Below are 14,242 nucleotides of genomic sequence, written 5' to 3'. Positions count from 1 at the left end.
AGATTGAGGAACAGATTAACAATCTTTTAATTGAAAGTTCAGATGATAATTCTGGACCAGAATCCTCGGATGATATCAATAATATCCAAGTTGATGATATTGAATCATCCTCAGATTCCGATGTCAAGCAAATTAATGTTTTATCCAAAGTTCAAGATCTCTTATTTCATGCTATAGAGGTGATGAGCGGATAATTTATACGCTTTTTGGCATTGTTTTTAGTATGTTTTTAGTAGGATCTAGTTACTTTTAGGGATGTTTTCATTAGTTTTTATGTTAAATTCACATTTCTGGACTTTACTATGAGTTTGTGTGTTTTTCTGTGATTTCAGGTATTTTCTGGCTGAAATTGAGGGACTTGAGCAGAAATCAGATTCAGAGGTTGAAGAAGGACTACTGATGCTGTTGGATTCTACCTCCCTGCACTCAAAGTGGATTTTCTGGAGCTACAGAATTCGAAATGGCGCGCTTCCAATTGCGTTGAAAAGTAGGAATCCAGGGCTTTCCAGAAATATATAATAGTCCATACTTTGGCCAAGAATAGATGACGTAAACTGGCGTTCAACGACAATTTTCTGCCCAAATCTGGCGTCCAGCGCCAGAAAAGGAGCCAAAACCAGAGTTGAACGCCCAAACTGGCACAAAAGCTGGCGTTCAACTCCAAGAAGGACCTCTACACGTGCAACACTCAAGCTCAGCCCAAGCACACACCAAGTGGGCCCCGGAAGTGGATTTATGCATCAATTACTTACTCATGTAAACCCTAGTGACTAGTTTATTATAAATAGGACCTTTTACTATTGTATTAGACATCTTTGGTCTCAGTTTTAATCCATTGTTCATCTTAGGAGACTATTGATCACGTTTTAGGAGGCTGGCCATCTCGGCCATGCCTGGACCTTTCACTTATGTATTTTCAACGGTAGAGTTTCTACACTCCATAGATTAAGGTGTGGAGCTCTGCTGTTCCTCAAAGATTAATGCAAAGTACTACTATTTTCTATTCAATTCATCTTATTTCGCTTCTAAGATATCCATTCGCACCCAAGAACGTGATGAAGGTGATGATTATGTGTGACGCTCATCACCATTCTCCCCTATGAACACGTGCCTGAGAAACACTTCTGTTCTACATGAAATAATCTAGAACGAATATCTCTTAGATCTCCTAACCAGAATCTTCGTGGCGTAAGCAAGAATGATGGCGGCATTCAAGAGAATCCGGAAAGTCTAAACCTTGTCTGTGGTATTCCGAGTAGGATTCAATGATTAAATGACTGTGACGAGCTTCAAACTCGCGAGTGCTGGGCGTTAGTGACAAACGCAAAAGGAGGGTGAATCCTATTCCAACATGATCGAGAACCGACAGATGATTAGCCGTGCTGTGACAGAGGATGTGAGCATATTTTTCACTGAGAGGAGGGGATGTAGCCACTGACAACGGTGATGCCCTTGCATAAAGCCAGCCATGGAAAGGAGTAAGACCGATTGGACGAAGACAGTAGGAAAGCAGAGGTTCAGAGGAACGATTGCATCTCCATACGCTTATCTGAAATTCCTACCAATGATTTACATAAGTACCTCTATCCCTATTCTATTATTTATTATTCGAAAACATCATTATCAATTTATATCTGCCTAACTGAGATTTGCAAAGTGACCATAGCTTGCTTCATACCGACAATCTCCGTGGGATTCGACCCTTACTTACGTAAGGTATTACTTGGACGACCCAGTGCACTTGCTGGTTAGTTGTATCGAAGTTGTGAACCATGGTATTGGCACCATGTTCTTGGTGCCATTTCCAGGGAAAGAAAGAGCCATGAATTTTTCATAATCAAAGTGTAATCACGATTGCGCGTACCAAGTTACTCACGTTGCCAGGGATTGTTTGAGCCTGGACATCACAATTTCGTACACCAAGTTTTTGGCGCCGTTGCCGGGGATTGTTCGAGTATGGACAACTAATGGTTCATCCTGTTGCTCAGATTAGGTAATTTTCTTTTTGTTTTCTTTTCAAAAAAAAAATTTTCAAAAATATTTCAAAATTTTCTCACCTGTTTTCGAAAAAAATTTTAGATTCAAAATTTTTAAGAATGAATTCTAGTGTTTCATGAAGCATGTGAAGCCTGGCTGGCTGTAAAGCCATGTCTAAATTCTTTTGGACTGAGGCTTCCAACCATCAGCTATTATACGACTGTAGGGTATGTCAGGCATGTCATGTCTGAATTACATGTTGAAGCTTGGCTGGCCATTGGCCATGTCTAGTGTTTTGGACCGGAGCTTTCATTGAAAGCTTGGCTGGCTAGTGAGCCATGTCTAATTCCTGGACTGAAGCTTTAGACTAACATGGCAAGATTCCTGGAATTCATATTAAAAATTTTGGAATCCTTATTTTTCTTCTTCAAATTAATTTTCGAAAAATCCAAAAAAAATTAGAAAATCAAAAAAACTCAAAAAATATTTTGTGTTTCTTGTTTGAGTCTTGAGTCATGTCATAAGTTTGGTGTCACTTGCATATGCATCTTGCATTTTTCGAAAATATCATGCATTCATAGTGTTCTTCATGATCTTCAAGTTGTTCTTGGTAAGTCTTCTTGTTTGATCTTGATGATTTCATGATTTGTGTCTTTTCTTGTTTTACATGTGCATTTTTCGTTTCTTAGAGTCTAAACATGAAAGATTTCTAAGTTTGGTGTCTTACATGTTTTCTTTGCATAAAAAATTTTTCAAAAATATGTTCTTGATGTTCATCTTGACATTCAAAGTGTTCTTGGTGTTCATCTTGACATTCATATCATTCATGCATGCATTCATTGTTTTGATTCAAAATTTTCATGCATTGAGTCTTTTTGTTGTTTTTCTCTCTCATCATAAAAATTCAAAAATAAAAAAAAATATCTTTCCCTTTTTCTCTCATCAAATTCGAAAATTTGGATTGACTTTTTCAAAAATTTTTAAAATCTAGTTGTTTTCATGAGTCAAATCAAATTTCAATTTGAAAATCTTATCTTTTTCAAAATCTTTTTCAAAAATCAAATCTTCTTCAAAATTCTTAGTTATTTTCGAAAATTCCAAAAATATTTTTCTTATTTTTATACCAAATTTTCGAAAATAACAATAACAATTAATGTTTTGATTCAAAAATTTCAAGTTTGATACTTGCTTGTTAAGAAAGATTCAAACTTTGAGTTCTAGAATCATATCTTGTGATTTCTTATGAATCAAGTCATTAATTGTGATTTTAAAAATCAAATCTTTTTCAAAACTAATTTCTATCATATCTTTTCAAAAATATCTTCTTATCTTATCCTTTTCAAAAATTTGATTTCAAAATATCCTTTCTAACTTCCTAACTTCTTATCTTTTCAAAATTGATTTTCAAAATTTGTTTCAACTAACTAACTAACTTTTTGTTTGTTTCTTAACTTTTTCAAAACTACCTAACTAACTCTCTCTCTCTCTCTCTAATTTTCGAAAATATCTTTCCCCTTTTTCAAAAATTTCTTTTTAATTAACTAATTATTTTAACTTTTGATTTTAAAAATTTTCGAAAAAAAAATTACTAACATTCTTCAAAAACTATTTTCGAAAATCACTAACTCTTTTTCAAAAATTATTTTCGAAAATTCTCTTCTCTCTCATCTCACATCTCTGCTCTCCTCACAGTTGTGTTTCTTCCATTACATTACATTCTTTGTCTACCTCTCTTCTTCTACTCACACAGGGATCCCTATATTGTGGTATAAAGGATCTCTATTATTATTATTTTTCTGTGCCCTCTTCTTTGTCATATGAGCAGGAGCAAGGACAAGAATATTCTTGTTGAAGCAGATCCAGAACCTGAAAGGACTCTGAAGAGAAAATTAAGAGAAGCTAAAATACAACAATCCAGAGATAATCTTTCAGAAATTTTCGAACAGGAAGAGGAGATGGCACCTAATTCCAATTTACATGGAAGAAGCATCTCCATTCCTGCCATTGGAGCAAACAACTTTGAGCTGAAACCTCAATTAGTTTCCCTAATGCAGCAGAACTGCAAGTTTCATGGACTTCCATCTGAAGATCCTTTTCAGTTCTTAACTGAATTCTTGCAGATATGTGACACTGTTAAGACTAATGGAGTAGATCCTGAAGTCTACAGGCTCATGCTTTTCCCATTTGCTGTAAGAGACAGAGCTAGAATATGGTTGGACTCTCAACCTAAAGATAGCCTGAACTCTTGGGATAAGCTGGTCACGGCTTTCTTAGCCAAGTTCTTTCCTCCTCAAAAGCTGAGCAAGCTCAGAGTGGATGTTCAAACCTTCAAACAAAAAGATGGTGAATCCCTCTATGAAGCTTGGGAAAGATACAAACAGCTAACCAAAAAGTGTCCTTCTGACATGCTTTCAGAATGGACCATCCTGGATATATTCTATGATGGTTTATCTGAGCTATCAAAGATGTCACTGGACACTTCTGCAGGTGGATCCATTCACCTAAAGAAAACGCCTGCAGAAGCTCAAGAACTCATTGACATGATTGCTAATAACCAGTTCATGTACACTTCTGAGAGGAATCCTGTGAGTAATGGGATGCCTATGAAGAAGGGAGTTCTTGAGATTGATACTCTGAATGCCATATTGGCTCAGAATAAAATATTGACTCAGCAAGTCAATATGATCTCTCAGAGTCTGCATGGAATGCAAGCTGCATCCAACAGTACTCAAGAGGCTTCTCATGAAGAAGAAGCTTATGATCCTGAGAACCCTGCAATAGCAGAGGTGAATTACTTAGGTGAACCTTATGGAAACACCTATAACTCATCATGGAGAAATCATCCAAATTTCTCATGGAAGGATCAAAAGCCTCAACAAGGCTTTAATAATGGTGGAAGAAACAGGTTTAACAATAATAAACCTTTTTCCATCATCCACTCAGCAACAGAGAGAGAACTCTGAACAAAATACTTCTAATTTAACAAACTTAGTCTCTGATCTATTTAAGGCCACTGTAAGTTTCATGAATGAAACAAGGTCTTCCATTAGAAATTTGGAAGCACAAGTGGGCCAACTGAGTAAAAGGATCACTGAAATCCTCCCAGTACTCTCCCAAGCAATACAGAAGAGAATCCAAAAGGAGAGTGTAAGGCCATTGACATAAGCAAAATGGCCGAACCCAATGAGGGAGAGGAGGACGTGAACCCCAAGGAGGAAGACCTCCTGGGACGTCCAGTGACCAATAAGGAGCTTCCCTCTGAGGAACCAAAGGACTCTAAGGCTCATCTAGAGACCATAGAGATTCCATTGAACCTCATTATGCCCTTCATGAGCTCTGATGAATATTCCTCTTCTAAAGAGAATGAGGATGTTACAGAAGAGCAAACTGCCAAGTTTCTTGGTGCAATCATGAAGCTGAATGCCAAATTATTTGGCATTGATACTTGGAAAGTTGAACCTCCCTTGTTCATCAATGAACTAAGTGATCTGGATCAACTGACATTGTCTCAGAAGAGACAGGATCCTGGAAAGTTCATAATACCTTGTATCATAGGCACCATGCTCTTTAAGGCTCTGTGTGACCCTGGTTCAGGAATAAACCTCGTGCCCCTCTCTGTAATAAAGAAACTGGGAATCTATGGGGTGCAAGCTGCTAAAATCTCGTTAGAGATGGTAGACAGTTCAAGAAAACAGGCTTATGGAAAAGTAGAGGACGTGTTAGTAAAGGTTGAAGGCCTTTACATCCCTGCTGATTTCATAGTCCTGGATACTGGAAAGGAAGAGGATGAATCCATCATCCTAGGAAGACCTTTCCTGGCCACAGCAAGAGCTGTGATTGATGTTGACAGAGGTGAAATAGTCCTTCAATGGAATGAGGACTCCCTTTTGTTTAAAACTCAAGGATCTCCCTCTGCAACCATGGAGAGGAAGCAGAAAAAGCTTCTCTCAAAGCAGAGTCAACCATAGCCCCCACAGTCAAACTCTAAGTTTGGTGTTGGGAGGCCACAACCAAACTCTAAGTTTGGTGTTGAACTCCCATATCCAAACTCTAAGTTTGGTATTAGAGAGTCTCAACAAAGCTTTGCACATCTGTGAGGCTCCATGAGAGCCCACTGTCAAGCTATTGACATTAAAGAAGCGCTTGTTGGGAGGCAACCCAATTCTTATTTATCTAACTATATTTTTCTTAGTTATATGTCTTTGTAGGTTCATGATCATGTGGGGTCACAAAATAAATATAAAAATTGAAAACGGAATCAAAAACAGCAAAAGAAAAATCACACCCTGGAGGAGCATCTATCTGGCGTTCAGCGCCAGAACAGAGCATGGTTCTGGCGCTGAACGCCCAAAATGGGCAGCTTCTGGGCGCTGAACGCCAAGACAGGCATGGTTCTGGCGTTCAACGCCAGAAATAGCACACAAATTGGCGTTGAACACCCAAAATGGCCACCAACCTGGCGCTGAACGCCCAGAGTTGTGTGCAAAGGCATTTTTACATGCCTAATGGGTGCAGGGATGTAAATCCTTGAACATCTCAGGATCTGTGGACCCCTCAGGATCTGTGGACCTCACAGGATCCCCACCTACCTCCACTCACTTCTTCTCACCACTCTCTTTCACACAACCCCATAAACACTCTTCCCCAAAAACCCTTCACCAATCACCTCAATCTCTCTTCCCCATCACCTCTTCACCACTCACATCCATCCACTCTTCCCCATAAACCTACCTCATAAACTCCACATACCCTCAAAATTCAAAACCAATTTCCCACCCAAACCCACCCATATGGCCGAAACCTTAACCCCTGATGCACATAAACTAGTTATGCTACGAATTAGGAAATTGCACGATCGGCAAAATTCCTTCCGGCAAGTGCACCGGTTATCGTCGTCAAGTAAAAACTCACAATAGAGTGAGGTCGAATCCCACAAGGATTGGTTGAGTGAGCAATTCGGATTAGAAGTGTGTTCTAGTTGAGCGGAATCAAGAATTGAGATGATACTTGCGGAATGTAAAATTGGCGGGAAAAGTAAATGACAAGAAAATTAAATGGCTGAATCTTAAATTGCATGAATTAAAGAGCAGAATGTAAATTGCTGAAATTAAAAGGGAATGGGGATGATTGCAAGAATTGAATTGCAGAATGTAAAGAGAAAGTGGAAATCAGAAATGGGGAATTCATTGGGTTTAGGAGATATTGAAATCTCCGAATCAAAACATGTAAATCTCTTCCTCAACCAATGCATTCATTAAATTTTGCTTGGCAATCTTATATGATTGGATCCCAATTCCTTGGCTCACCAATGCTCTCTAAAAACAAACAAATTCCCAATCCCTTGGTTTAAATGTTCATAAGAAGAGATGATGCTTGATCACTGATTATACCACACAATTTCATGAACCACAATTTGGTAGGATTACATGTCACAATATCCATCCAAACCCCAATCCAATCCACTGTGAGAAAGCTTCTCTAGCATGAATCCTCCATTCCTTTCCCAAGGCTCCGAAGGATTCCAAATATGAGTAGTCTCTTTCCCAAGACAACTACTCAATGGAATTAGATCGAGAAGCTTTCTAACAAAATTCAAGAGAAAAGATTGAAGAAGAAGATAAACTATTATTGATTCATTGAATTACAATAGAGCTCCCTAACCCAATGAAAGGGGGTTTAGTGAATCATAGCTCTGAATTCAATTACAAAGAAAAGGAAACTAGCCAAAAGTGAACGTAAAAGTTCTTTCTAACTTAACTTCTATCCTATTTATACACTTTCTATATTGAGCTTCAGTTGTGCTTCTTGGGCTTTGAGGCCTCTCTTTGCTTTCCTTTTGCCTTGGGTTTATGATCCATAATCTTGATGAGGTTGTTGATCCAAATCCTGTAACATTTATTGAGCCAACTTAGTGATAATCAAATAATGACACATGACTCAATAATTTGAGATTTCAAACTCATCAATCCTTCAGGCCCAATCCCATAAACCATGATATTCAATTGGGTTTCATACCAAAGTAAGTTTAAGTTAATACTTGTGCTCAAAGACTAACTTAAATCACAATATTTTTGGCCCAGAAACCCTTTTCAAGAGTGGCGTTTAAGTTGTAGTTTAAGCTTAAACCGCAACTTAAACGCCAGACACTTCCAGTGAGGCCATTTGTAGAAGCACGTTTAAGTTTCAGTTAAGGTTAAACTGAAGCTTAAACGTGGAAATGGAAGAATGGTAGCCCTGGAGAGTAATGTAGTCGAACACATTTAACCTCCAGTTTAAGATTAAACTGGAGGTTAAACGTGGAAAAGGAATGAGGCATCCTGGAGGTCGAACACGTTTAACCTCCAGTTTGAGGTCAAACTGGAGGTTAAACGTGGAAAGGGGTGTAGGCATACTGGAGGTCGAACACGTTTAACCTCCAGTTTGAGGTCAAACTGGAGGTTAAACGTGGAAGCTTGGAATGGTGGCCCTGGAGGTGTCGAACACGTTTAACCTCCAGTTTGGGGTCAAACTGGAGGTTAAACGTGGAGGTGGAGAGAGCAACCCTGGAGTGGAGAAACTATCGAACACGTTTAACCTCCAGTTTGAGGTCAAACTGGAGGTTAAACGTGGAAGCTTGGAGAGAGCAACCCTGGAGTGGAGAAACTATCGAACACGTTTAAGCTCCAGTTTGAGTCAAACTGGAGCTTAAACGTGGAATGGCCCCTGGTACTCTTCCTGGTTCTGGCGTTTAACCTCCAGTTTGAGGTCAAACTGGAGGTTAAACGTGGAACTCCTCCTTGGGTGGCATACTCATTCTGGCGTTTAACCTCCAGTTTGAGGTCAAACTGGAGGTTAAACGTGGAATGCTCCTTAAGTGAGGCTTTTCATTCTGGCGTTTAACCTCCAGTTTGAGGTCAAACTGGAGGTTAAACTTCAATCCCAGCATTTCTTATCCTTCATGATTTTTGGCGTTTAAGCTCCAGTTTAGGCTTAAACTGGAACTTAAACTCCACATGTTATATACAAGCTTCCTTTATTGATTTTGTTGCTTCCTTGCTTAGCCTCTTCTTCCCTGAAATCATCCAAACAATTGCATCAAAGTCTTGCAAAATTTCATGAGAAATCTTTCATTCATAGCATTTAAGTAATATAACTAAAACTCATGGAATTTGCATCAAAATCATATTGTTTGGATGGTTCATTACTTTGTTCTTTATTTAACCATTTTTGGTTACTTTAAGCTCAAGAAAATGCATAAAACAACTAAAACTAACAGAAAAATGCTAGTGAAACTAGCCTATGATGCCTTGGCATCACAACACCAAACTTAATACTTGCTTGTCCCTAAGCAAGTCCTGAGTTAATTGAGAAGAAAGTATGAAACAGAAAGCAATTACATTGGCTATATTAGCAAGCATTTGAAGTTCATCAGAAGGGTTTTATGCAGAAAGTTGCAGCATCACTTTTTCATACTTATCAGGTAGGATTATCACTTTTTCATTGCATCCATCAAAAATTGCTATGGCCTCTTGTTATTCTTATGTCTTTGGCACTTTTCTCTTCTTTGTTTTTCTTTTCTTTTTCTTAGAGCTTCTTTTGCTCCTTGTTTGCTTAGTGTCATGTGTTGCACAAGCCTTTGGCATTTTCTTTTTCTTAACAGTGCACTACACATATCCACTTTAGGTATTTTAGTTCACATTTCTTCTTGAGACATTGGTGCCCAGCACCTCTTTGTGTGACTAAATGTTTTGTATTGAGGTTGCTCTTGATAATGGACTTTTGGTTGATAATCCCGGGTTAGTTAACCCAAGTTACCAAGTGTTGAAACACTCCTCAGAACCTATTCATCCAAGCATATCCTTAATACATAAACACCACAGGCATTTGTCTCAGAAGTTCAAACCATTGGTGCCTAGCTTATTTTCTCAATTTTTTTGCTTTTTGGTTGCCTTTTTCCGTGGCTTTTTCTTTTCCTTTTTCTTTCTTTTTCATGGCCAAAGACATTTATTCATCAAGATCCATAGACAATTTTTACTTCTACATAAAAAATGATAATTCTACACTCAAATTTTAGTGATGTGATTAAACAATCAAGCATGCATACCACCACTTAATTCTACTTGATTTGTCACTAATTTAGCCAAGTTACTTTTGTTCAAACTTTTCTTTTATTTTTGAAACAGAACAAGCATGGCACGCACTTGTTTAAGAAGGTGAAGTTATATCCAAACATCTAGGCATTCACTTTATTCAAAGCAATTAACAAACAGACATACTAAAACAAACTACACATTCCAAAAAGATTCAACATTTACAGTTTAAACCAGAACACGCATGCTTTTGTTTGGCCTTTTTAAAGAATTATCAAGGAATAATACCACCTTGTGAAATTCCTTGTTTTCTCTTTGTTGACAGGAAACACTTTGATTTCTCCTTCTTCTTCCTAAATGTTGCTTCATGCTTTATGGTTCTTGTATCCTTTCCTGCAAAGAGTAATGAAGTTGCTTGCTCCTCAAGCACTTAAGTGGTTAGCTCAACTATGTGTGGGTAAGCATCGGATTCTTAAGTTGGTGTGTGAACACCAAACTTAGTCTCCCACTTACTTCTCTGTGTTCTTTGAATCCTTGAGTTATCTTGGAATGATGTTGCTACTAAGGGTTTTAAGCATTTCTGTGACTGCTTAGAATAGTTGTTCCTTTCACATAATTCAAAGGTTGTTGTGTTCAGTTGATCTTTATGGTGGAACACCAAACTTAGAGTCACACATTCCCCTTTGACTTATGGATCCATGAATTCATTGTTTGGTGTGAAACACCAAACTTAATTCTTTGCAATGCACAGAAACTACTTTACCCTTTTTATTGAAACAAATAAAAGAAACAGCAACAAGGTATTACCTCAGGTTGGGTTGCCTCCCAACAAGCGCTTCTTTAACGTCATTAGCTTGACGGTCAGCTTCCTCAGTTGAGGTGATATTTAACTTTGTCCTTCTCCTCCACATCTCCCAAGTAATGTTTGAGTCTTTGACCGTTAACAATGAAGGTTCGTTGTGACTTTTCTTCCATGATTTCTACTTGTCCATAATTGGAGACCTTGGTGACAAGGAATGGTCCAGACCACCTTGATTTTAGCTTCCCTGGAAATAGCTTCAGCCTAGAATTGTAGAGCAATACTTTTTGCCCTTCTTCAAATTTCCTTGGGGCTATGTTGCTGTCATGCTTCTTCTTTGCTCTTTCTTTGTAAATTTTGGCATTCTCATAAGCTTCCGCTCTGAATTCTTCCAACTCTTGAATTTGCAACATCCTTCTTTCTCCAGCGGCTTTGTTATCCAAGTTCAGAAGTTTCAAGGCCCAGTATGCCTTGTGCTCCAACTCCAGTGGCAGATGACAAGCTTTTCCATATACTAGTTGGTAAGGCGACATTCCAATTGGTGTTTTGAAAGCTGTCCTATATACCCAAAGAGCATCATCTAGCTTAATCGACCAGTCCTTCCTTGAAGTTCCCACAGTCTTTTCCAGGATTCTTTTGAGTTCTCTGTTAGATATTTCGGCTTGCCCACTTGTCTGTGGATGGTATGGTGTGGCTACCCTGTGTTTGACTCCATATTTTAGAAGCAATGCCTCTAATGGTTTGTTGCAGAAGTGGCTTCCTCCATCACTGATGATTGCTCTTGGAACCCCAAAACGGCAAAAAATGTGTTTTCTGAGGAAGTTCATGACTACCTTATTATCATTGGTTGGAGTTGCTATTGCTTCAACCCATTTGGAGACATAGTCTACTGCCACAAGAATGTAATTGTTTGAGTATGAGGAGGGAAATGGTCCCATGAAATCTATCCCCCACACATCAAACAATTCAAGTTCCAGAATGAATTGTTGTGGCATTTCATTTCTTCTTGGCAAGTTCCCAGCTTTCTGGCATTCATGGCAGTGCTTCACTAATTCTTTTGCATCTTTGAAGATAGTGGGCCAATAAAAACCACACTGCAACACCTTAGCTGCTGTTCTTTCTCCTGCAAAGTGCCCTCCATAAGTGGAGCCATGGCAGTCCCATAAAACTTCCCTTCCTTCTTCCTTGGATATGCATCTTCTGAGTATGCCATCGGAACATTTTTTGAACAAGTATGGTTCGTCCCAGATGAAGTATTTGGCATCATTTACCAATTTCTTCCTTTGATGTTTGTTAAATTCCAAAGGTAAACTCCCAGTGGCCTTGAAATTTGCTATGTCTGCAAACCAGGGTGCTTTGTGAATTACCATGAGTTGTTCATCAGGAAAGCACTCATTTACATGTGTGCTTTGTGTGCTTCCTTCTTCACATGGTATCCTTGATAAATGATCTGCCACCTTGTTTTCTACACCCTTCTTGTCTTTGATTTCAATGTCAAATTCCTGCAACAAAAGAACCCATCTAATAAGTCTTGGTTTAGATTCTTGTTTAGCAAGTAAATATTTTAAAGCTGAATGATCAGTGAAGACAATGACTTTAGATCCAATGAGATAAGATCTAAATTTGTCAAATGCAAAGACTATTGCCAAGAGTTCTTTTTCAGTGGTTGTGTAATTCTTTTGGTTAGCATTCAAGACTTTACTGGCATAATAAATCACATGCACCAAATTGTTTTTCCTTTGTCCTAACACGGCCCCAATAGCAAGGTCTGATGCATCACACATCAGTTCAAAAGGTAAGTTCCAATCAGGTGGGGCAATGATAGGTGCAGAGGAAAGTTTTTGCTTCAAAAGATCATAGGCTAGCATGCAATTTTTATCAAATACAAAGGGTGTATCAGAGACGAGCAAGTTACTCAAAGGTTTTGCTATTTTAGAAAAGTCTCTAATAAACCTTCTGTAAAAACCAGCGTGTCCCAAAAAGCTTCTAACTGCCTTGACATTACTAGGTGGAGGTAGTTTTTCAATGATTTCCACCTTAGCTCTGTCCACCTCCATGCCTCTATTAGAGATTTTGTGGCCAAGGACTATTCCTTCTGTGACCATGAAATGACACTTTTCCCAGTTTAATACTAGGTTAGTCTCTTGGCACCTCTTAAGCACCAAGGCAAGGTGGTGTAGGCAGCTGGGAAAAGAATCCCCAAACACAGAAAAATCGTCCATGAAGACCTCAATAAATTTTTCAATCATGTCCGAAAAGATGGACAGCATGCATCTTTGGAAAGTGGCAGGTGCATTGCACAACCCAAAGGGCATGCGTCTATAAGCAAAAACTCCATATGGACAAACAAATGATGTTTTCTCTTGATCACTAGGATCAACTACTATTTGGTTGTAGCCCGAATATCCATCCAAGAAGCAATAGTAAGCATGTCCGGCAAGCCTTTCAAGCATCTGATCCATGAATGGGAGTGGGAAATGATCTTTTCTGGTGGCTTCATTGAGTTTCCTGTAGTCTATGCACATCCTCCATCCAGTAACGGTTCTTGTGGGTATGAGTTCGTTCTTCTCATTTGGAACCACAGTTATGCCACCTTTCTTGGGCACTACATGGATGGGACTAACCCATGGGCTATCAGAAATGGGGTAGATTACCCCTGCCTGCCATAACTTCCTCACTTCCTTTTGTACCACTTCTTTCATGACGGGATTCAATCTTCTTTGAGCTTGAATGGAGGGTCTAGCATCTTCTTCTAACAAGATTTTATGCATGCATATGGATGAACTTATCCCCTTCAAATCAGCTAGGGTCCATCCAATGGCATCTTGATGAGTTTGCAGCACCTTGATCAATTCTTCTTCTTGTTCTTGGCTCAAGGCCGAGCTAATGATAACAGGGTGACTCTCATCACTACCCAAGTATGCATACTTGAGATTAGGGGGCAATGCTTTGAGCTCAGGTTTTGGTGCTTCCTTTTCTTCTTTCACTTTCTCTGGCCTGCTTAGCATAGTTGTGTCATCATCCTTGATATCACTAACTTCAATATCCTTGGTGAACTCCTCCTCTGCCACTTCCTTTATTGTTTCCTCAAAAGTTTCTTGTACTGCAATGTCCACTACATCAACCCTCATGCATTCCCTTAGTGATTCTGATGGATAGCTCATTGCCTTGAATACATTAAACACCAATTTCTCATCATGGAGTCTAAGGGTGAGTTCACCCTTTTGTACATCTATGATGGCTCCAGCAGTAGCTAGGAAGGGTCTTCCCAGAATTATTGAAGCTTTGGCTTCTTCCTCCATATCTAACACCACAAAATCAGCAGGAAATATAAATTCTCCCACTTTCACCAACAAATCCTCAACTATCCCATGAGGGAATTTAAAAGTTCGATCTG

General features: G+C 38.8%; 1 non-coding gene across 1 annotated transcript; it reads right to left on the bottom strand.

Annotated features, from left to right (window-relative positions):
* Nucleotides 1–4,280: 4,280 nt before the first annotated feature.
* On the bottom strand, nt 4,281–4,384 carry LOC148561770 (small nucleolar RNA R71). Its single transcript, XR_015887091.1, has one exon. It is a non-coding gene; the product is annotated as a small nucleolar RNA R71 (small nucleolar RNA).
* Nucleotides 4,385–14,242: the final 9,858 nt, after the last annotated feature.

This window comes from Arachis ipaensis, chromosome B6, assembly GCF_059453495.1.
Source record: "Arachis ipaensis isolate K30076 ecotype BB chromosome B6, ASM5945349v1, whole genome shotgun sequence".
Lineage (NCBI taxonomy): Eukaryota > Viridiplantae > Streptophyta > Magnoliopsida > Fabales > Fabaceae > Arachis > Arachis ipaensis.
Note: the sequence above shows the minus strand (reverse complement) of the source record. Positions and strands in the feature narration are given on the sequence as shown.